At 41.6% G+C, this 22,487-nt stretch overlaps 1 protein-coding gene across 3 annotated transcripts in view; it reads left to right on the top strand.

The window, feature by feature from the left end:
- The window catches only part of IQCE (IQ motif containing E), a 245,168-nt gene that overhangs the window by 32,604 nt on the left and 190,077 nt on the right, over positions 1 to 22,487 (top strand). Inside the window, exons 2-3 of one of the 3 annotated variants that reach the window (XM_069209951.1) lie at positions 6,011 to 6,221; positions 18,655 to 18,772. The gene's annotated coding sequence lies outside the window, so the exon portion shown is untranslated. Of the gene's footprint in view, positions 1 to 6,010; positions 6,222 to 18,654; positions 18,773 to 22,487 lie in introns of those variants that run through there. The other 2 variants (XM_069209950.1, XM_069209952.1) reach the window with 2 other exon arrangements.

Genomic DNA, 22,487 nt, shown 5'->3' with positions numbered 1-22,487 from the left:
ATGTACATTAGAAGGCAGGAGTTAGCATAAAAGGCAACAGAAAACAGTGAAAGCAGTAGTAAGTACTGAAGGCTCTAGGATGGGACCAAACCATATACTAAGAAAGTGGAATGTGAAAGTCTGGCCCACACCCAAGGAAGTGGAATCATTAGAGGGGAGCTGGAGGAAATAGGAACCCCAAAAGGTAAGTACCAGAGTGCCCCCACCGTAGCAACCAGGAGAAGAGAGGTAAGTACTTGGTTTTTCCCAGACCCACCAAAAGGACTTCAGAATAGGATAATGCAAGAACCAGACAACACTCCAAGAAACCAAAGGTGGATCCTGGTAGAGGAAGACCTGGAAAGGAAGGGGACCAAGTCCAGGTCTCGTTGGAGTGTCCGGTGGTGGCAGGAGTCACTACCCACCTGTCTGCAGATGCATGACCAGGTCGACGGTGGACGAAGACAGTCAGCAGTGCAGCACTGGAGCAGCTGAAGGGTTCCTGGAGTGATGCAGTCGACGTCCCACGCCGGAAGAAGGATTGCAGTCGGTCAGTGGTTTGGAAAATCCACCAACAAGCCTGGACAAAGGCAAGTGTGGTTACAGAAGAAATGCAGAGCTGCCAGGGACCAGCAAGGTCCAGGAGAACTTATCCCAGAGAGGGGAGTCCCCGGTCACCCTCAGCAGTGAGGAGAATAACAGTAAAAGGATGCAGCCGCCACAGACGACCCACAGGCAGCGAGCACATGAGTAGAGGTGAGGCCCACGCTGCACACCTAGAAAGGAGTTGCAGGAGAAGCATGCAGAGGTCTGCGCGTCACAGAGAAGAGTGCTGGGGCCTGGGGGCTACAAAGAGCCTGAAGATTCCTTGGAGGACATGCCAACAAGCCTTGGTAGCTGCAGGAGTTGCTGTACTATCCTGTGTGGAGAGGCAAGGGATTACTGTCTCCCAAGTTGGACATCTGGTATAGAGGACCACGTCAGACCACCACCCGTGATGCAGGTTCCACGCAGCTCTGGATGAGAGGAGATTCACACAGCCAGTCTTTGTTGCAGTTGGTGCCTGCGGATGCAGGGGAGTGACTCCTTCGCTGCAAGGTAGATTCCTTCTTGCGTCTTGTGCAGATTGAAGACTTGTTGCCCTCAGAGGTTGCACAGCTAGGGAAATGTTGCAGTTGCTGGAGGGAGCCATGGAAACAATGTTGCAAGCAGAGTCGTCGCTGTGGATGTAGATTGTCGGTTCCTGGAGGGTCCAGTTGCAGTTCCAGTGGCCAGAAGATGAAGTAAACAATGCAGAGGGGTCCTGCTGGAATTTTTGCACATCGAATCTGAGAACCCACCCAAGAAGGAGACTGTAATTAGCCCTGGAAGGGGGATTGGTCACTTAGCAAGATGACCACCTATCAGGAGGGGACTGTGACATCACCTGCCTGACCTGGCCACTAAGATGGTTCCAGAGGCCTCTGCCCACCTTGGATTCAAGATGGCAGAATCAAGTGGCCACCTGGAGGAGCTCTGAGCACCACTCCTAGGGTGGTGATGGACAGGGGAGTGGTTACTCCCCTTTCCATGGTCCAGTTTCGCGCCAGCCCGGGGTCCCTGGGCTTGTGCAAACTGGTTTATGCAAGGAGGGCTCCAAATGTGCCCTTCAGAGCATACCAGTGGATTGGGGAGGCTACCCCTCCCAAGCCATGTAACACATATTTCTAAAGTGAAAGAGTGTTGCCTTCTTCTCCCAAAGGAAATCCTTTGTTCTGTCTTCCTGGGCTTGAGCTGGTCAGGCAGCAGGAGAGCAGAAACCTGTTCGTAGGATGGCAGCAGCGTGGGCTGCCTGGGAAAATCCTGCAAACTGGTAGGACCAAAGCTGGGGGTCCTCTAAGGAGCTCACAGAGTGCATGGAATCATACAACCAATACTGGCAACAGTATTGGGGCACGATTCCGACATGTTTGATACCAAAGATGCCCAGGTTCGAAGGTACCATTATGTAGCTGGACACAGGCACCTGTATCAAGTACACGGGTAAAATGGCTTCCCCACACTTACGAAGTCCAGGAAAATGGAGCTGGAGTGTGTGCCCTCACACACCGGTACATGCACTGTGCCCTCTGGGCTAGGAGGGCCTCCTATAGGGGTGATTTACAGTGGACTGATTCAGTGACAATATATGCTCCATATATGCTCCGACTCCAAGATGGGTTGATGGTGCTTGAACTTAACCTCCTGCAGTGAAGTCAGGGAAGGACTTTTGGGAGCCATGATTTATATAGACTTTCAGACTGCATTTGAATTGGCTTATGGTTACCATGTATACTGTCCTTTGGATCATGGGATATGCAATGTTTTCTGTGTTTTTTGTCATTAACATTTGAACTTGCTGTTTAATAAAGAGTGAAGAAAGAAATGCATAATCCTCGCCTCCGTGTCCTTAAAAGAATTTAAACCTTGCTTCTCGTTAGCTGGAAAAGTTCTCGGTTGTTCTCATTAAAGCTTGTCTGCATAAAGTGAGCTACAATGGGAGTATTGTTTTATCATCTAGCAGAGCAGCTGTGATGTTGTAAGATGTGTAAGTGTTTTTGTGTGGCTTATTAAGCTACAAAAGGACTGGTGGAGTGGGTGACATTTTGGCAAATAAACAACATGTTAGCAGGCAAGATAAAACTCATAGCATTGTTTGAGCCTCAAAAATATTTTCTTGATGATACACAGATTAAGTTTGGCTTTATTGTGAAAAATCACATAGCTTTACACTAAAGTGAACAAAAGATATTAATTAAAAAAATAATAATAATCTGTTTTCAACACAGTAGCATATAGTTCACTTTTAAAAGCCTTAATATGTGGATAGATAGTGCTTGTGAAAACATACTCCTTTGCTGTGACAGAAATGAAGATATGAGCTCCAAACAGGTGATAGAGACAAAGGGCCTGATTCTAACTTTGGAGGACGGTGTTAAACCGTCCCAAAAGTGGCGGATATACCACCTACCGTATTACGAGTCCATTATATCCTATGGAACTCGTAATACGGTAGGTGGTATATCCGCCACTTTTGGGACGGTTTAACACCGTCCTCCAAAGTTAGAATCAGGCCCAAAGTGTGTTTGTTCACATCAGTTAATAAGCTGGTATACAGTAGTGGTCGATACTGTCCCCGTGCAGATGGGGTGCAGGAATAGCAAGGATATATTATTTTATTTTTTGTTTTTATTTATTAATTTTTTATAAAGGCGTTATATAATCGATGATGCGGAGTCTTTAAAGGTTACTCCAAGAAGGGGGTCATTAGAAGGGAGAAGCACATTTATTTGGAAAATTTAAATCATTTTTCTGTTAAATTCCAATTAATGTGGAAAAAGATGGTCCTTCTTCACTATATCTACATGTTTGGACCCTTAAGAGTCCCTGGACGAGGGTATTCATCAGTTTGTTTGGTACATAGGATACTGTTGATTTGGAACTGGTGGGTAATTTTTCTAGTGCAGATGCATTATGTAAGGTGACAGAAGATGATCACATTTGTCTATACCTTAGGTGTGTTCTGGATTTGAAGCTTGGGATATACCAATTTAAAAAATGGATATTAGTGGATTTGTATGTTATGTGAACAGGGCACCTCTAAATGAATAGAAACCCTTCTTACTAGTGGTTGTGGTGCTAGGGTGGAAAAGAGAGATATGTAATGGCTATATACAGTAGTACAACTCTACAGAATGATTGGCTTTACAGCGGCTATGTGCTAGGAACTCGTGCATCCAGTAACCTGTACTCTGAATCTTGGCATGAGCGAAGTGAGCCACACCAAACCCTGGTAACAAGAATTATTCTCCTTATATTAACAGCAGGCAACAGCTCTGACAAATAATGGTTTGGGGTTAGGATGAGAAAACACAGCTGGAATTTAAGTGAACTGTCTGACTGACCTTTCTAACTTTTCTGATGGATGGCTCTGACTGAATGGGAAGCTGAACAGCTACTTCTGTGGTCTGACATTTTGCTATTGATTTGTGTGCAATAGAACTGCACAAATGCCAACCTTAGCAGTGCTCATAGTTTCCCAGAAGTTGCTATTTCTGAATATGTGTTACTTTGTCTCTTACAACAATACCTGAGACCTTAGCTTCGCTGCCCTTAGGGGTGTGGAATTTAATAAAATATCTACTTGTCCGTGGGACAGATTGCTTCTTAATTCTACTTGTCCTATAAAAAAATCTACTTGTCCCTTTTGGGCCATGTGTTGCGGTGACAAGTTATGGCAACAAACTCATTATGTAAGAGCTCTGATAATACCCTCTCTGCTTATGCCAGGGCTAGTACTATAGTAGAGCTTGAATACTAGCAATTTAAAGCCCGTCTATAGCAATTTCCTTATTTTGCAACCTTCCCGCAGATCTACATACTGGGGCTGGAGGAAGCTGTAAGTAATAGTTCCAGGGTTGGAATACCTTAGGTGGTTTGCACAGACACAAACTTGCATGTTTTGAAGGATTTTCACCAGCTCTTCTCTAAACCTTTCCCATACTGAGAAAGGTTGGAAATGTACTCCTTACAAGGGCAGAAGTAGAAGTTCTTCCAGGGTTGGGAGGAAAGTGTTTGGAGGGAAAGTGAACTAGTAAACACCCTATAAATTTCCCCATGAGCAAATCTTCACATGAAGACATATACCATTGGTGCACTTTTCTCACTTTTTAAAGGAATTGGGCCCCTAGTTAGGTCTGCCGTTAAACAAAACATTTTGATTTTATTAAAATTCTATTTCTCTCTCTATCCAAGTATTGGCTGGCTTTACTGTGAGTGATAGCATTCTGCTCTTCCACAAGGAGCCCATTGGCACACAATGTGATTTTGTTCTGTGCCAGGTCCTACTGTGGCAATGTGTGCTTTTTGAGACCAAAAACACTTTTACTTTTTGCCAATGTTTGTTACAATGGCGAGGGCCTGGCAGCTCCCACAACAATAAAATGTTACAAAAGCCATGTCAAAACAGGACACGCATTGACAAAACCAAAAGACTGACAACCAATGTCAGATCGGTTGGGTTTGCCACTGCTTGTTTATTTTCATGTTTCCCATAATCTTGTTGAAAATGGCTACACTGATTTTCCACTACGAATATTTTTTGGGGAATACTAGCATGCATCAACATATTTTACTAAATGATTCTTCAAAGAAATGGTACCTAAAATTTCACAGTAATTTAGCAAAACCCTTTTTTTGTATTTGTATGTTTTTTCTGAACACTTTATTATGAAAGCAAAGAATCATCAACCTTGCTTACAACCTTCTGCAAACATTTGCATCTAATCAGAGGGCAATCTGGGAGCATTATACATAGCCTCATATTGTTGAACTTTTCAAACGTCTGTTCATTTTTTGTTTTTTTTGTTTTTGTTTACTGGAACCACACTGTCAGTAGTGCAGTGTGACCTTCCAACGTTTATTTATAGCGCTCACCCTAACAATAAAGGTTTTGCATTAATGAACCATAAATACAAGTTCAAACAGCATTAACATAGGGGCCCAAACATTACCTCAGCTGCAGACAGTTCCCTTCCCTGTAAGCTGGCAGCCAAAGGGTTTGTGCCACAGGGGATTGGGCCTACTTGTCCCAAGGACAAAATAAACATGAAAACTTTGTCCTTGACCCCACACAATATGTCTCGGGTGTCGGGCTGGACTAGAGGGATTCCACACCCCTGCTGCCCTGTTCTAATGCTGAAGTGTTTCTTACTCAAATGACTTGTTTAACCCTCTTGAACTCTGTTACAGACTACACATGCTTTACACCTTTTTATTAGAACACTACCACATTTGTACTCATGTTTTTTCCTGCATGTTTACTAAACTTCTCAATCAAGGTTAGTGTGTTTTACTTTAAAACTGTTAACTCACAGCTGATATTTTTAACAAATGTTACTTTGTACTTTTAACCAAAGTTCGTTGAACATGTATGTTACAATTAAACGGTGTTTTTTTTACACATGTTTTTCATTTTCTTTAATCATTGGCTGTTTGATTTTTTTCCATCTAGGTCTATGACTGCTGGGAGAACTCTGTGCAGGAGCTGGTACTTATTCCTTAATTTTGGTCTGTGGTTTAATAATTTCAACAGATTTCTTACCTTCTGTGTCCAAATCAAGCCTCCTTGCATTTCCAACCAGAGATAATGAGTTGACAACTCAGGACCTTCTTTTGGAAGTCCGGTGGTGTCTCTTGACTGGAGTCAGCTGAGCCTCGAAAAGGTGATTTTTTTTTTTCTTTGTTAAGCATCAGAATATTTCGGGAGTCAGATGTGGTACTCTACTGGCACAGTTCTGGGTATTGTCTTTATGGCAAGGCCATGCCCTTGATGGCCACCAAGATCTAATGTGAAGAAGCACTAGACTTCTCACTAGTATTTATCTGTATAAATCACTTTGTTACCCACAGTCTCTTCAAGGTAACAAATAGTCCTCTTGGCACCACCTTTTAACCCAGTACCAAAGAGAGGTGTCTGGGCTACGGTTGCTTACAGAAAGGTCATGTGTATAAGAACTGTGGCCCTGATGGAGTTACTGTGCATTGGCCTGGATCACTCACCGGCTCTCTCTTGAAAGTGTTGCCCTTTCTGTGCCTTTTGCTGTCTATAGAACTCTGTGCACTTTACACCTGCTAATTGGTGGTAAATTGATTGTGTTCCTTCTGTCAACTTGATACAATTGGTATACTCCTGAATAGCATATTTAATTTACCTTTAAGTTCCTAGTTCATGGTACAGATGTGTACCCAGGTGTGTAAGTTAAATGTTACAAGTCGACTGCAGTACCCATTGTCATAGCTGCCAAGTTTTCTTTTTGCATATGTGACATTTCTCATTCTGCAGTATGGTTTTGTGACATTTCTATATCTCATATGTGACACTTTGAGTGACACTTTATCATACGTCGAAAAAGATAGGTGTGTCTCTGCCATGGGATTTATTTATGAAATGAGTCTCTTCTGGGTAAAATAAAAACTTGGAGAATGCCTTAAAATATCTGCAGCACATCTGAAGTACTTGCACCATGTCACTAGTCTATTTCACTTTTCTAACATTACAGCAATAGAAGTTTTCTGGTGCTACAGAAAACTGTTCAACATACAAGTAAATTTGAGCCATTATGACCAATGTGCAGAGCTCCTGACATATCGGCATTGCCCTCTCCCACTCTGCAGAGTCTCTTATGACACAATCTGTGCAATGACCCCTGAAACAGTCACTCCATTTCAAAAGACCACCACCCTACTTCACATACTTAGTTTGGAAGTGCCTGTCAGATTTACCATGCCAAAGAAACATCTTCTGTTATACTGTAAACTGCCTCTTGTTTACCATTCTCACCGAACCATGACTCGTGTTTGGATACACACCCCAGACACACCGTGTAACCCATATGCATACCCTTCACACGCCACCTCTTTCCTCCATAAATCTGCAAAGACGCTCGACATACATCTCATCCTTGCCATCCTCCTGGACAGACACATGTAAGCTTGAAGGGCAAAACAAAATGTCATCAAGTAAACTGCTTCAGTTCTGGTCCACTGCAGAACCTGTGCCCTAACAACTTTGTTAAAATTTCTTCTACATTGATTTTGTTAAAACGCCAGAGTACTGCAAAAAAGCAAGTCATGGGGTTCACACACAGACCGACTCTTGAAAAACACCTCATTCCTCAACATATTTCTTGCAAAAAAATGAACGTTTAAAGGATTATGATTCCCACTGTTAAAAACAGACCCACATGTACAATATTAACATACACTACTGACAGCGAGGAAAAATGTAACAAACCCAGCTCCAGTCTGAACACAATGAGCATGCTTTAATCTTCTAAAAGGTGTTTTTTCACAAGTACAGACTCCAGCTGTGTGCTTAATAAAAGGAACTACACAATCACTGTACCACTGCTTCACTTGCCTTTAAAACAACAGCTTATCAAGATCACAAAAATCAGGTCACTTCGAGAGAATCATTCTTTTTAGTCATAAACTGAAATGGAACAATGTTATTACTTTAAGCACAGGTGCACATTCATAATGACATGGCTGCTCGCAGTTACACTCCGATAGCTTGACTTACACAAAAATTAACTTAGAAGTGTGCTCTTTTTTTATCAGTCTAAACTTGCATTTGGTCTTTTTCGAATAGCACAGACTTTGTTCACATTATGCATGTACATACACAGTACCATGACCAATGAGTAACTAAGTCCTTCATTCGGTGATGTCAAGCAATACTAGCAGCATTTGCACTGTACTAACCATACAGCATTGTCCACGATGATCCACTCCCTGAGGGGAGGGTGCAGACTGTGTTACAAAACACACACACACGAATCGTCAGATGCCTGGGAGGGAGGAGGCAAGGCAAGCGTTGGCTCAAATCAGGGCCCGGCTGTGGCTCACAGAAGGTGAGACATGGACTAAACTGGCCACTCTGGTGGAGACAGGTGTGGCATAAAAAAACCTGCCACCCAAGTGTGTCTGCCATTGGCCAATCAGACCCTTCATGGTCACAGTCAAGGCGCTTCCCCACAGATTCGTGTGGAGCACTTCCGGCCCGGAACACGTGGTAAGACACAGGTGGTCTACACGAACACTCAGGGGCTCATCTTCTTTCATTGCCCAGGGCATGCTTCATCGTTCTCTTAATGAAATCAGCAGTTCTTCTAGCACTCAATTGTTTTTTATTTCAGGATGATGTAAGTTTATACTAGTCATAAAAGACATGTGTCAGTCTGAGAGCAAGAGCCGATAGTACTAATAATGTAGGCACCTTCAGCAGGTCTGAAAAGTTGGCTAGTGTTCTGAATATTCATGATAATGGCCCACACCTACACAGCCAGAGAAACTCTGTTTTTGCAAAGTGGTATACCTAATTTTAACATTCAAGTTAACTGTCCCACAACCTTTGGTGTTGGACTGATTTCAATTGTAGTGCATGTCAACCCTTTGTGTCTTAAAGCAAATGACTCTCCGAGATTCCAAACTGCAACTTCTTTTATGAGGGTGATGCTACATTTGATGAGCAGCATCTCTCCCGGCATGTATTGACCAGTAAAAGAAGCTTCTTTTCAGGAATTATTTAAACTTTCACATTCTGTGCTTGTTTTTTCTCATTGTGCTTCATACCTGGGAGTTCAGCACCCCCCAAACTAAAACCCCCAATATTCTTTATTGTTGCTCTGTGTGCAGTACTAGTGTTCAAGAGGTTCTTAGGAAATGTAAACCTTATTTGGGATCCCTGATTTTTGCCATTGTACTAGATGGAAGATTTGGTTACTTCACAAAAATCTTTTTTCCCAGAAGCTGTGCACTCATTCAGAGTAGGGACACATCCTGATGTGCGGGAATGTGTCAACCCTGGTGCAATTTGCCCCAATACTTCTCTTGCTTATGCAACAGAAATTATACAAAAAGGTGACATTTAGTAGGAAAGATTATGGGCCATGCCACACCGACCATTTGACTTGCATTGGCGTGTCATCACCTTCGTCCCAGTCCTACTTTTGTGATGTCAGGCACTTGTTACTTTAAAAATCACACTCCAGCTCCTATTCTCTAATATTTTGCAATAAAACTGGTATAACTGAGATACACAGGGAGATATTGCTGGCACAGGATACTGCTGTTTATGAACCAAAAAACAACGTATGCACCCGACTTACCATTGTGCTGTTCAATTGATTTTGTGAAGGCGGTGAGATCGGTAGATGTGAATGTATGGGTGAGGCATCACAGTGAGTTCTCTCCCACATGGTGGCAATTACATACATTCCAGAGTCACAGTCTGAGGTAGATTGGCAAAAATAGTAGGATCTCCCATTTGATTTCTGGAAATATGAGTTTTAAACTGATACAGTATTTTGCATCATTCTTTCCTAACTCCTAGTTGACTTTTAATCTTCCATCAGTGCCAGGTGCATGGCTACGGAGCTCCATTGAAAACTCTGACTTACTACTCATGCATCCTCTAATAAACATGACTTTTCCATTCATCAGGCTGGGTCGTTTAGAGCCACGTCATGGACCCAAAATACTCTTCTTAGTCTTACCGAAAATGACTCTTCACTATCCTTCATAGGGAGAGTAGCCTAGACAATATAAGTTTGTGTTTTTCGTACTCTGGTTTAGCCTGTGCATCGGTCTCTCAGAACTAGGATGAGATCTCACCCTCTTCTCTTCTGAGGCAGGCAAATCTTTCAGTGTGAGCTAAGAGAACTCTTGACCTCTTCTGTAATCAGGACTGTGGACCCCAGAAGAAAATGGAGAACTCGGAAAAGGACATTAGGCAAGTCTCTGACTACAAAGGCACTTCTGGTTTGTTATTATACATTAGGAGACTGGAGGGGGGGAGGGATCATGGGGGTGGGTGGAGGAGGGTGCTGGTGGATGCCTTGCAACCTTTTGCAATAGGTTGGGAAAACGATAAACTCCCACTTAACTTATGCTAATGATGGTATTTGCTATGACCATGCAATTCTTCCTCTGGGTGCCATCTTAGATACAATCACACAGGACAAGATTGACTGGCTAATATATGTGCACAATAGTAACTCTGCAACAACAGCCTCTTTCTGCTCAGCTCGATAAGTATTGAAGATAGATATGGCTAGATGTGTTTTGTTAGTTTCACAGTTTTCAGACGCTTTGTCATTTTATGGTAATCAGTGTTTTCTCTTAATGCCTTGGCACACAAAACCTCTAAATCTCTCACTGTTGATCTGGATAACACTAACAATCAGGCATGAGGCCCACTTTTTTCTAAGGGTGTTAACAAAAATACAGATATTTGAAATACAATGAGCAATACATCATTTTGTGTATATCAAGTTCATGCGTGAACCAGAATTTGGTAAATAAACGCAAACCACTTCTCATAACTCAAACTGTAATAATGAAAGTATATTGAATTTAAAAACAGCACTGTATTTGAATTCACATTTTCTTACATACTCTGTGCCTTATTTCAGGCTGAGGTCTAGACTGAATCCCGCTAGTCCCACCAAAATCATCAGTGACAATAGATATGTTTCTTTGTAATAGTGTGGCCTGGCAAAGAGCAGCTCACTATAGCTGTGCCTGTCTTTATGGGAAGGACAGAACCAAATTCTAAGAAGAAAATAACGACTTTTCCTGCTAGAAAGGAGATAATGATGGGGATCATGTGCTTCCAACACTGTCAAAAAACATCCAAGGATCTCAATAGGTTTTATTAGTACAAAATTATTAAAGGAGATGGAGATACAGGGCGAATGAGGAAGACATCTGAGCCTTTGGCATTGCCCTTCTTTGTTCTTACGTCCTTCTTGCTTCCATCATTATCCTTCTGTCTGTAGTAAGATTGAAGGAGGAAATAGCTGATACCAGGACAAGTTTGGGACAGCCCGTAGAGGAATCTCTGTGAAGATGGATGTGTTTAAAAGTCTCTTGCATGTCAAGTTCCAGGGTATTTATTTCTTCCTTGTAGAGGGATCTAGAGAAGATATGCGTACAACTTTCATCCCCGTGACATTCCCCTGCTAGAGAATACATCCAGTTTCAGCTTTATTTCCTGGTGTCCAGTCTTTCAGAGAATTTTACCTTGTTACTAGAGAATGCTTTTCCCTCGGACAATATTATAAGTGATACTCTACTTTGTGCAAGGGTTCTATGGCACTGAATTTAGCTTAGAGAGTGGTGGCTTATCATAAAGTCTCCTGCCATTAAAAACATGTCCCATGGCTATCTAACGGTAGCTGTGAGTGATATGGATATCCAATAGATAGACAAAAGCTTATTAAAATTAACTGAGTGTATCAGGTTCCAGGACTCTGATAAAAGCAATGGTTCAGGTTTGCACTAAATGGAGGAGAAACAGCTTTCAAGTCTATTCGGTGTTGGCATCTCACTTCCTGATTGGGAGAGCATGTTCTTTCCACCCTGAAAGTACTTCTCCCTCGCCTGGGAGGCATTTATTGCCTTATTTAGGCTTTTTGAGTGTTCTTCAGCAGACCTGTTCGAAGATGAGGGGAACACTCTACTGTGTTTTTCTCTACTCCCTTTTTACCTGTTACAAGTGCCAATAAAGTGGGTTAAGGTGAATGTTCTCTGTCAATGGCTCAAAAAATTACTATGTGTCTTTCCTCCTCCCACCGCCCCCTCCCCTTAAAAAATAAACTCCCCTAATATATATTACTGGTTCCTTTTTTAGATTGTAGTCTGTGTATTTGTGCTTTTGAGTCAGACATTCAGCTATGGTGCAGGAGTGGATCTTCCTACGGGTTGCTCTCTGCAGACCCTCCTGGCAATTTCATTACAAGACCAGAGGCCATCATCATGCATAAACCTTCATTGCTGTCCCAACATGCAGCCCTTCAAAGTACGAACACACATTTTACAGTAAAATATTCTCTTTTGGAATCATGGTGCAGTATGTAAAGCCATGGCAAAAACCATCTTCCTCTTTTATTAGCGGCTCCCTCAAACAGATAAGTACTTAATCTATACTTGATTTATATCTTCTAAATGTTTGACTTGTTGTATTTACACTGTTTAATACATCGGTTATTAGAGTAATGTGAACTGCTTATATATAGATGTTGATTGAACTATTCCAATTTATCGAGTAAACTCTTAGCTTTGTCCCATGTGGTTGATTGTAGTTACTTCTGTAGCTTGTATTTTATCTTACTGTATATGGTTCCTTGTTAATGGGTTTGATTGAGCCTGTCATAGAGGGTAAGTAGAGTTTTTTTTTTTTTTGCCCACACATTGCAATATGTTTTTGTCTCACACATAGCACCTTGTTTTTTTATTTTTAAATGCACTGTGTGGTGCTCATAGTGCGTCATTGCAGCAGCCGATCCTTTCGAGTCCTCTGACTTGTTTCTATCCCTGCACGGCCTCCCTGCTCCTGGGCGGTCTCCCCACAACTGGTGCGTGGGGACTCAGCCGAGAACAGAAAACAAATCACTGAGCTGCGATCTGAACACCCTATGACCTGCCCTATGGGCCCCGATAGCAGCGCCAGCACTTACCTCAGAATGGCCACAGCAGTGACTGCCTCACTTGCAGAAGGGCTCCCCTTACGCGCATTGTCAGCTTGGCCACAGTAGTGATCCTTGGCATTGAGGAGGTGCTCCTCATACGTGACTATGGATATCTAAGCAGACTGGTTTAACCGGGCGTCATCTTTATTTGGGCTCATTAACCCCTCCTGAATTGTTGCCATAGAAACGCCTCTTTTGAAAAGCAAACACTGGTTGCAAAAAAGGCTTTGTCTTTGCTTTGCCTAGCAAACAACCGTTTCTCTCTCTGCCCCAATGTCCTTTGCTCTCTGGAATGCTGGGGGGTTGGAGGGAAGTTTACTATGTTTTAGTTTCAGGATTGTTTGGAGATTAGTAAATTATATTCTACATTTTTTGCTGATAATACTGAAGTTAGTATTTTTAGATTAGTATATTTTGAATCATTTAAATTTGGTATTTTTATATTTAGCATATTATATCTGTTATTGTCATAGGAACAATAATTTTAATATTTTAAATGACAGTTTACTATTATTAGTAAGTATGACTAAGGAAAAAGATTTGCCTCATCTGGAGGTAGATGAGGACCTGCTCAGGAAATATTTTGAGAAGGGTCTGAAGACCTCTATTAAGGGGGCGGTCAAGGACACTAAATCTAAGAAGATGAGGAGTGGCCCTTCAGGGGAGGAGTACTTCTCTATCTTTAATGATGATGGACCCACAAACCCTAAAAAGGGCAGAAAAGTCCTAAGGAATACAAGACATCGGAACAGACATAAGAACACTGGGACAAGGACAAAGAGGGATAAAGCCTGAGCGCTACAAGAGACTGGGGCAACCATAGTACTATAAGAAACAATGGTGCCCACTGTGGCACAAGAGAAAGTAGTGTCCTTCAGGGCACAATAAACAACCAGGACTCGCTTAGCCTGGATATGTTTGATGCCAGTGGTAACGTGTAGGGGTTTGATGAATTTGTCTTTGACCCTGATGAGGGCCCAGGTGCCTTTGCATGATTTACAAAGTACTTTGTCCACTAAACCAATTAAGGACCCTTTGGGCAAGGAGCTGTTTAGCCCAGACGCCATTAAACACCCACGTAGCTCTGTGTGGTGGCCACTTACTCACCTGGTAATATTTATAAAGCAGTGGGTTAGGTGAACTCTTGAGAGGCAACAGCAAAATCTGAATCAGGCTAAGTGCCCCGGACTACTCATAGATGACAATGCATGCCAGACACCAAACTTGGACCCGGTATTGATAGCATTCCTATTTAAGCCTGGTAAGGACCTGAGGAAGGGCCTGGAATGGTGGCTGAAACAATGTCAAGACCATCTCTTGGATGTGCTGGGCCCTTTGGCTTGGATACTGGATATGGCCGAAGAGGCACATGTCAATGACTCTGAAATAGACCGTGACCACCTTAGAGGTTGGAGCCAGAGAGCTGACCGCATGTTAAGTAATGCCAATGCAGGACTCACAGCCATAAAAAAAGAAATCCATACTTATGAGAATGAGTGCAAATTTTGCATAGTTGACTAATAGAGAAGCACAAGGCAACTTTGGGGGTCTCCTCTTTGGACACGATTTTAATAAAATATTGGGGAAATATGTGTCCACCTTTACAACTTCAAGCAAAGCCCAGTATAATTTGAGATGTGTATTTGGGTCCAGGGATGTGGAATTCTTATAGCCTGACGCCCAGAACTCAAAAGTGCACCCTTGATATGTGTCTTTGCGGTACTGGCTTTCATGAATTCACAAGAACTTACAGAATTAGACCAGGGAATCTTACTCCTAGAAAATATTTGTGAACTGTATTTTGCTCATGTGAAAATCTATTGAGCGCTTACAAGTTCACTCCTCCCCCCCACCCCCCAACCATTTTTTCCCAACCCTGGAAGAACATCTACTTTTGCCCTTTTAGGAGTACATTTCCAACCTTTCTCATTATGGGAAAAATTTAAAGAGCTGGTGAAAATCCTTAAAACATGCAAGTTACTAGGTTTGCAGACTCAAACATTCCAGTCCTGGAACTATTGCTTACTGCTTCCTCCAGGCCCAGTATCTGTGGAAACATGACAAAATAAGGAAATTGCTATAGTAGAGATTGGAATTGCAAAGTATTCAAACCCTAGTACAGTTTTAGCCCTGGTATAATTCGAGAGGCTAATACCAGGGCTCTTACACAATGAGATGTTTGCCATAATTTGTTGCTGCACTTCATGGCACTAAAGGGACAAGTAAACTTCTTTTTTTCTTTTTTATTCTAAAGGGCCAGTAGATTTAAGACGTAACCTATCCAGTGGACAAGTAGATATTTTAATAAATTCAGCACCTCTGTGGGTCACATGTTTTTGGAAGGGCAGGTAGGAGGGGGACTGGCTGCGTGCCAACGAGTTGTAAGGCCCCAATTTTATACCCAAAACCAGTACACTCAAGGCTCCAGGGCTTACAACAGAGACTTCCAAACCTCATCAGGTTCCTACCCACAGAGAGGAACATCAAGATCTATAGGAGGAAGAGCGAGATCCCAGGGCTCAACACAAGAAGGCAGGTGGAGCAATTTGTGCTAGTTCTTCTCCAGTAAAGGTTGCCAGAAGGTTGAAACATTATTCACAGATGGGAAGAGATAACAAATGCCCCCTGGGTCTTATAGACTGTATCAAGCTTAAACCTAGATTTCTGGGAGGAGGGGGGCGAGTAAGACTTCTCAACCCTACGAGATTGTCTTTGACAAAGAATAGATTTAGTGGATGTGGAGGTTTACAAATGTTGCAAAAAGTGGTAGACTCACATGATGGGTTTGCGAGTACAATTTTTCTGGTGAAAAAGAAGGACAAGGGGTGACGCCCAGTTATAATTTTTAAGAGACCTAAATAAATACCTGGTATACCCACATTTCAGGATGGAGGTAATCCATCTTCTACAAGATTCTCTTCAGGAGAAAAATTGGCTGATAAAACTAGACTTAAAGGATGCGTATTTCTGATCCCTATGGCAGAGAGTTCACAGTAATACCTCTGATAAGATGGAGGGGAGTTGTGTACCAACACCGTTGTCTTCTCTTTGAGCTGTCCTCTGCTTTAAGTGTTTTTTTTTTTTTTTTTTTACCAAGGTCCTAAGACCTGTGGTGCCTTTCTGAGGCAGATATAAATTTGATAAATAATATATTTGGAAAACATCCTGTTGGTAAGTCAGTTAAAGACCGAGCTACTGGATCATTTATGTATGACAAAGGAACTCCTAGACTGCCTGGGATTCATTGTCAGTGTAGGGAAATCAGTACTGGTACCAAATGAGTCACTGAAGTTTCTTGGCTTTCTGGTAGATATGCTACAATCCTAGCTTCTTTTACCTCAGAAAAAGATTTAAAAAAAATAAGGAAGGAGGTGAGAGACATTTAAGGAAAGGAAGTTGTAGCCTTCAAAGACTTAGCAAGGACCATTGGTCTTCTGTTCTAATCGATCCAAGCTATTTCTCCAGGTCCTCTGATTTACAGGGCCCTCCAGAGATTAAAGACAACTAGTTTATGCCAGGGCTTTTGTTATGCAGATTCAATAGGTTTATCCCCAGAGGCTCATTTTGACCTGGAATGGTGGTAAAGAGCCTACAGTGTTTGAACCACAAATCTGTTTTTGGAAATGTGCCAGAGTTTATCTTGGAAACAGATGCCAAATCTCTGGGCTGGGGAGCCCGCTTGAACCACATAGAAACAGGGGGGTGTTAGTCACGTCTAGAGAGTTAATTGCACATACATTGTTTGGAGTTGGTGGCAGAGCTGAATGGGCTGAAGAACTTTAAAGTTCACTTGGCTAACAGTGCGGTCCTTATTCGTATGAAGAATTTCTCAGCAGCAGTTTCCTATATCAGTTGCTTCGTATGTTCAAAGTCAAAGTAGTTAGCAGAACTAGCAAGGGATACATCATATTTCTGTTGGGAACACAACATTATTATGACAGCTGGTCACATTCCAGACGAGCATAATCTGAGAACAGATTAAAATTCTTGGCACATCAGGGACTTCAGCAATGTAAGTTGATCCCGGACATTTTCAGGGAAGTTCATGAAGTTTGGGGCCCAATAGATTTAGATCTCTTAGCCAGCAGGGTCACACACAGGTGTCAAGGTTTTTCAGGTGGAGACCAGGCCCAGATGCTTTAGCAGTAGATGCCTTTGTTCAGGATTGGAAGTTGGGAAGGGCTTATGCCTCTCCACCACTTGCCTTGATCCAGAGAGTACTCTGGAAGGTTCGAAAAGAGGGATGTGAGCTAGTGCGGGTCACCCCCTTTTGGACTTCACAAGTTTGGTTCCCGGAGTGATGGCACTTGCAGAGCGGGAACCTCATCTTATACTGGAAAATCAGGGTTTGCTAATAGGCCCAGATGGGAAAGAGCATCCTTTGGTTTTAGAAGGAAAGCTGGACTTCATGTTTGGAAAGATTCAGGGGCTCTGCAAGATTCTCAGGCCTTTGAAGAAAGGCTAAGAATTTACAGGACGAGTCGCGAGCACCAGGGACTAGGAAAATAGAAAAGGGGGTTTGGTGTAGACAGTGTTGTTGGTACATGGAAAAGGATCTGGATCCCATGGAGGTTCCTGTGATGGATTTGGCCAATTATCTAGCCAAACTATTTCAGTCAGGTTTAACTTATAGGGCAATTAATTGCCATATGTCGGTGTTTCAGATGGCCATGCCTATGATAGATGACATCACGGTTGGGGATGATCCACTGATATTTAGGATGATGAAGGGAGTAAGGATTAAGAGACCCCCTAAATCTCGCTATACTTCTCAATGGGATTTTAAATTAGTACTCAAACCTTTTATTCATGGCCAAGTAATTGTTATTTTTCCTTAAGACAGATTTCCCAGAAGTTGCCAGCTCTTCCCCGCTTAGTGTTATTGAGAAGTGTTTCTGATGTTAAAGTTTTGGAAATCTGCAACAGGGTTTATTCGTCAGATGATGTTCATTCCAATATCTGGAAAAGGACAAAGAATATGTCTGGTCATGGTTTTTATCCTTCATTCCAGGATTGTCCAACACTTTGTGTGGTAAGTTGCATGAAGGCATAAGCATAGAATGTTGGAATTTAGACATGATTGTGAAAATCAACTTTTAATTTCTTATGTGAAGCGGCTCAAAGCACTGTCTACCGCCACTATAGCCAGGTGGATTAGAGCAGTAAAGAGTGAAGTAGAAATAGACTTGTCACATGTTGGTGCTCATTAAGCAAGAAGTGCAATGGCCAGTAAAGTTTTCTGGGTGGTGGTACTCTCTCTGAGATCCTTAAAACAGCAGATTGGTCAAATGCCAGCACCTTTACAAATGTATGTTTGAGACCTTTGAGGCATGTAAGCAATTTAGGTTTAGACACATTTAAACATGCTTAATGATAGCCTCTGGTCTTGTAATGAAATGATGATTTTCCAATTAACATGCAGAAAGAATGTTGATTTCATTAAAGACAGTGGAGGCTATCACTATTTTACCCACCTCATCCTGGTTTCTTTATGGGTAAGGTGAGGAAATTGAATAATAAAGATAAAGTTTGGTTTTGAAGAAAAGAGAAAGAATTATAATTAAAGAGTTGTGTACATCCTATTCTTAGGAATAATTTATTATTCTATCTTTTTCCCCCATAGGAAATAATTCTTAATTGGATTGGACCACGGAGGACTGTTGGAATCCTTATTGGTGCTGACCTTGTTAAAATTTTTCCATTTTACTTCAAGTTCTTTGTTCCTGTTGCAGCCTAAAAGAGTAAGATGGTTGTTGCCATGGATTTACATACTATATCATGAGTCCAGAATGGAATATTTTACTTTATGATGTGTGCTTGTTATTTAAAAGGCTACATGTTGGGGCAGCAATAAAGGTTTATGCAAAATATTATCCTCTGTTGTCTTTATTGAAATCAAGATTCTCCCTGCATGCTAATTGGAGAATGCTCATTCTCCCCAGCAATAACAAATGCATCTCTTGTTTAGAGCGTGATGGGCTAGGTGCATTTCAAAGGTTCAGCGCTAGCTGTTCAAATTCACACTTGAGATTGTAGGCCTACACAAATTCTTTGTTTTTGTTTGCAGGCCTCTGTGTTGATCCTCTTTGTACACTTTAGATGTTTTAAGGATGTGACCATTACGGCATTTAAGGGAGTCCTGTGGTGGGCTTACGATATTGAGAATTTTGGTTCTCATCATTACACACCTTACTTTTAACCTCCGCCTTTGGATTGGTCTTTGGCACTAGCCACATTTTTAATTGACTCAGTGAAACCAGCTGTGAAGATCTTCTTTGAACTCCTTTTGTTACAGCGTTTTATAGTTGACAATTATTATATCATCCAGATGGTGGTCCTTAATAAATGGATTTTCTTACAGTTATTGCAAACATGGCACTGGGTTTTGTTCTAAATGCATCTCTTACAACTGCCATGGGATCATTATATTGTTCTTCCTATATATTTTCCATGATTAATCTTCCCTGTCTTCTTTGTTGCACATTAGACTTAAGGTGAACTATTGTAATATATGTACCCATAACAGTTGTGATTTAGCAAGAACTGCTGTGACACAGGGTTTGTAATCTTTCATCTACAATTTGAAAATTGTCTATGACTCTCACTACAGGCTAATATAAAAAGAACAGATAACTGACGGAAAGCTGTACAGTGTCAAGCATTCACCCCCGTCACAGATCTGGGACTAAATCCACAGTATTTTTTGCTCACCACGCCATTACAATTTGGACCCAGCCATATGCAACTGAGTCTTGACCCTGCTCCCCATGGGGATAGTCCAGCCGAACTGCCAGGCCAGGTCCTCCCTGGACCGGAAACAATCATCCTGGGACCGGTTTCATCAGCCAGGCTAGCTTGAATCTGGTGGCAGGGATGACCCAACATGGCTGTTCGGGCTGGACAGTTCCCATGGGGAGCTGGGTCAAGAGGGATTTGCATATGGCAGGGTCCAAACCGGGGTAGCATGGTGGGCAAAAAAAAACCAATGGATTAGGATGCTGCCCCAGCAATTGCCAGTGGCTGAGATTAATTCAAGCATTCTATCCATCACATTGGTGTTTTTGCATTCTGACTACAGGCTGGCAGCGAGAAAGAAAAATTCTTTGCAACTTAGTTTCATATTTCTGCCCGCTGTATTGTTAGTGGAACCTCAGGTGTGGGCATTGAAAAGTATGTGTAAATTTGCTCCTCCGCATACACTATCATTTTTTCTGCAGGGTACGAAACATTAGCAGGCTTTTAAAAAAAATATATATTGTCAAGGATTAGTAAGGACAGATCTTAAAAAGATGATAAGGAGGAGAGTGAGGGAATACCTACATTCACACTTCTTTGTCACAGTCCTTAATACCACCTCAACTTCTGTGTGGTGCATGCTTATTACTTTGTAAATGTGAGGCTTTGGTGGTCTGAACAGGAGGAATGCTCTCAACCTGTTTTTTTACGACCCACCTAGGTGAATGGAATGGCACATCACAATGCGTGAGACATTGTAGAACCGCTTTAGTAAGGACTGGGAAAAGAAAGAATGTCCCCAAGTGTTTTATGCACAATCATTAAAAAAAAAAAGTAAACTGCTGGCCTTGCATGAATCTTTCTTTGAAATGCTTTGATCAAGATACTTTTTGATAGTGAGCAGCAGGAGGTTTTAAATATTGCTCAAAACACGAAATGTGCTGTGCTTCAGTGTGTTCAAAGTTGTACAGTTTAACCTCCGCCATTGAATATACCTCCGAAAGTGCTATACCTATAAAAAGCTGTGCTTTCTTGTATGGAAGCCCAAAGTAACTAATATCAGGATACGTTATGAGTTAATCACCAAATAACTAACCTAGTGGTAAATCATAAACACTCCAAGAAACAATAATTCTCTAAAAACAAAGCTTTCTGTCAGTTTAAAACATGGCTAAAAAGTAAAAAAAAGAATCACTGAAGTGTATTTTGGACTTTTCTCTTATAACTTTCTGTGATGTGCAGCAGAGTGAAGGTGTTCTTCAGGAAGATGAATACTGGAGAGAAAAAGGGGCCAGTGTTACAGACTTAATTAGCAGTCATGAAGCCTGTGATTCGTTAAATTGTTAAATCACAGGGTTTATGATTACTAAATGGGTTTTTCAAATGTATTTTGTCTGAATCGCAAAATGAATTTAGAAATTCATAATGAATCGCAATTTGGAAGAGGCATGTTTAGAGCACTACCTCCAAATTCAGATTTGTAATGCTATGTATCAATGGTTTGCAACTGCAGTTTGTCGCAAACCATTTATAGGCTACCAGCGCCTCATATGATGTCACAAGTTTATCTTAATCTTTGTACAAAAGTACTTTTTTCCTTAAATTCAAACTTGTTTCCTTTTAAGGAAAGCAGGAACATTTAAAGAAAAACACGTATTTTATTCAGATGCTGTAACAGACATTGTGGTCTGCTGACTGCAGCAAGCCACCATTCCTGTGATGAATATAATCTAAGTGAGTCACAGTTTCCGACCTGACTTATGAATGTTGATGAAGTGGGTTGAATTATGACCCACTCCAAATGGTGATTTTGTGAACCAACTTATTAGTACATAGGCTAGTTCCCAAAATCAGAATTAATTCTCAAAAAGTTGGTGCACAATCTACAAGCACTTTTTGTTAATCAATTCTAGGTACGTCTGGCCCCTAAGTGCTTTATTTAGAGTTGGGCAGATGCCCCATTTGGCCTATTAGGAGTGTATTGATATTGGGGCATTATAAATATGCCGGGCAGGGCATCCACCACTTCTTGACAGATGCCCTACTTTGCTTAAAACTGTAAATAATATCTTGAACCATTTGAGAGGAAAACAACATCCTCTATGTTATGAATACCAAAAATAAAATAGCTGAGGTGCTGCAGATACACGCTCTGCAGCTTTCAGCAAGTGGGTTCACATTAGAATCATTGTAAAGAGCAGTAGACCTGTTGATTAAAAATGAAGTTTCATTATGCCTGTGGAAATTTTCCCAACTATCCTAGGCCCAGGTACCAAAGGGGTCACAGCACTATTATAAATAATATTCATTGAGAATACTCACTTTTCTGCTTCAGCACTCTGTTTCCACCTGTATTCCTGTCTAAGACCGCACACTTATATACAGCAATTTCAAGAAGTGTATTGAACGAAAGGTGTCTTTAATTCAGGGTTCATCTCCAGTATTTACAATCCTATCCTATGAGATCACAGCTGAGACTACTATGATGTCACGCATGGCAGCAGAGGCTCATCTGCCAATCCTTGTGTAAAGAGCCATGGGGTTAAAGATCTGTGCTGCTGGAAATGGATAAGACCAAGGAACGAAGGAAAGGGAATAGACATCTTTGAAAACAAGGTGTATGTTTTGTGTTGAAGCATTGTTTGTGTTTTGCTGTATTCCTAAACACTAGAATGTATGTAATAATCATGCATGGTTGTGGATAAATTAATTTGTAACCGC

Source organism: Pleurodeles waltl, chromosome 10, assembly GCF_031143425.1.
Source record: "Pleurodeles waltl isolate 20211129_DDA chromosome 10, aPleWal1.hap1.20221129, whole genome shotgun sequence".
NCBI lineage: Eukaryota > Metazoa > Chordata > Amphibia > Caudata > Salamandridae > Pleurodeles > Pleurodeles waltl.
This window is presented reverse-complemented; position numbering and strand designations above follow the sequence as displayed.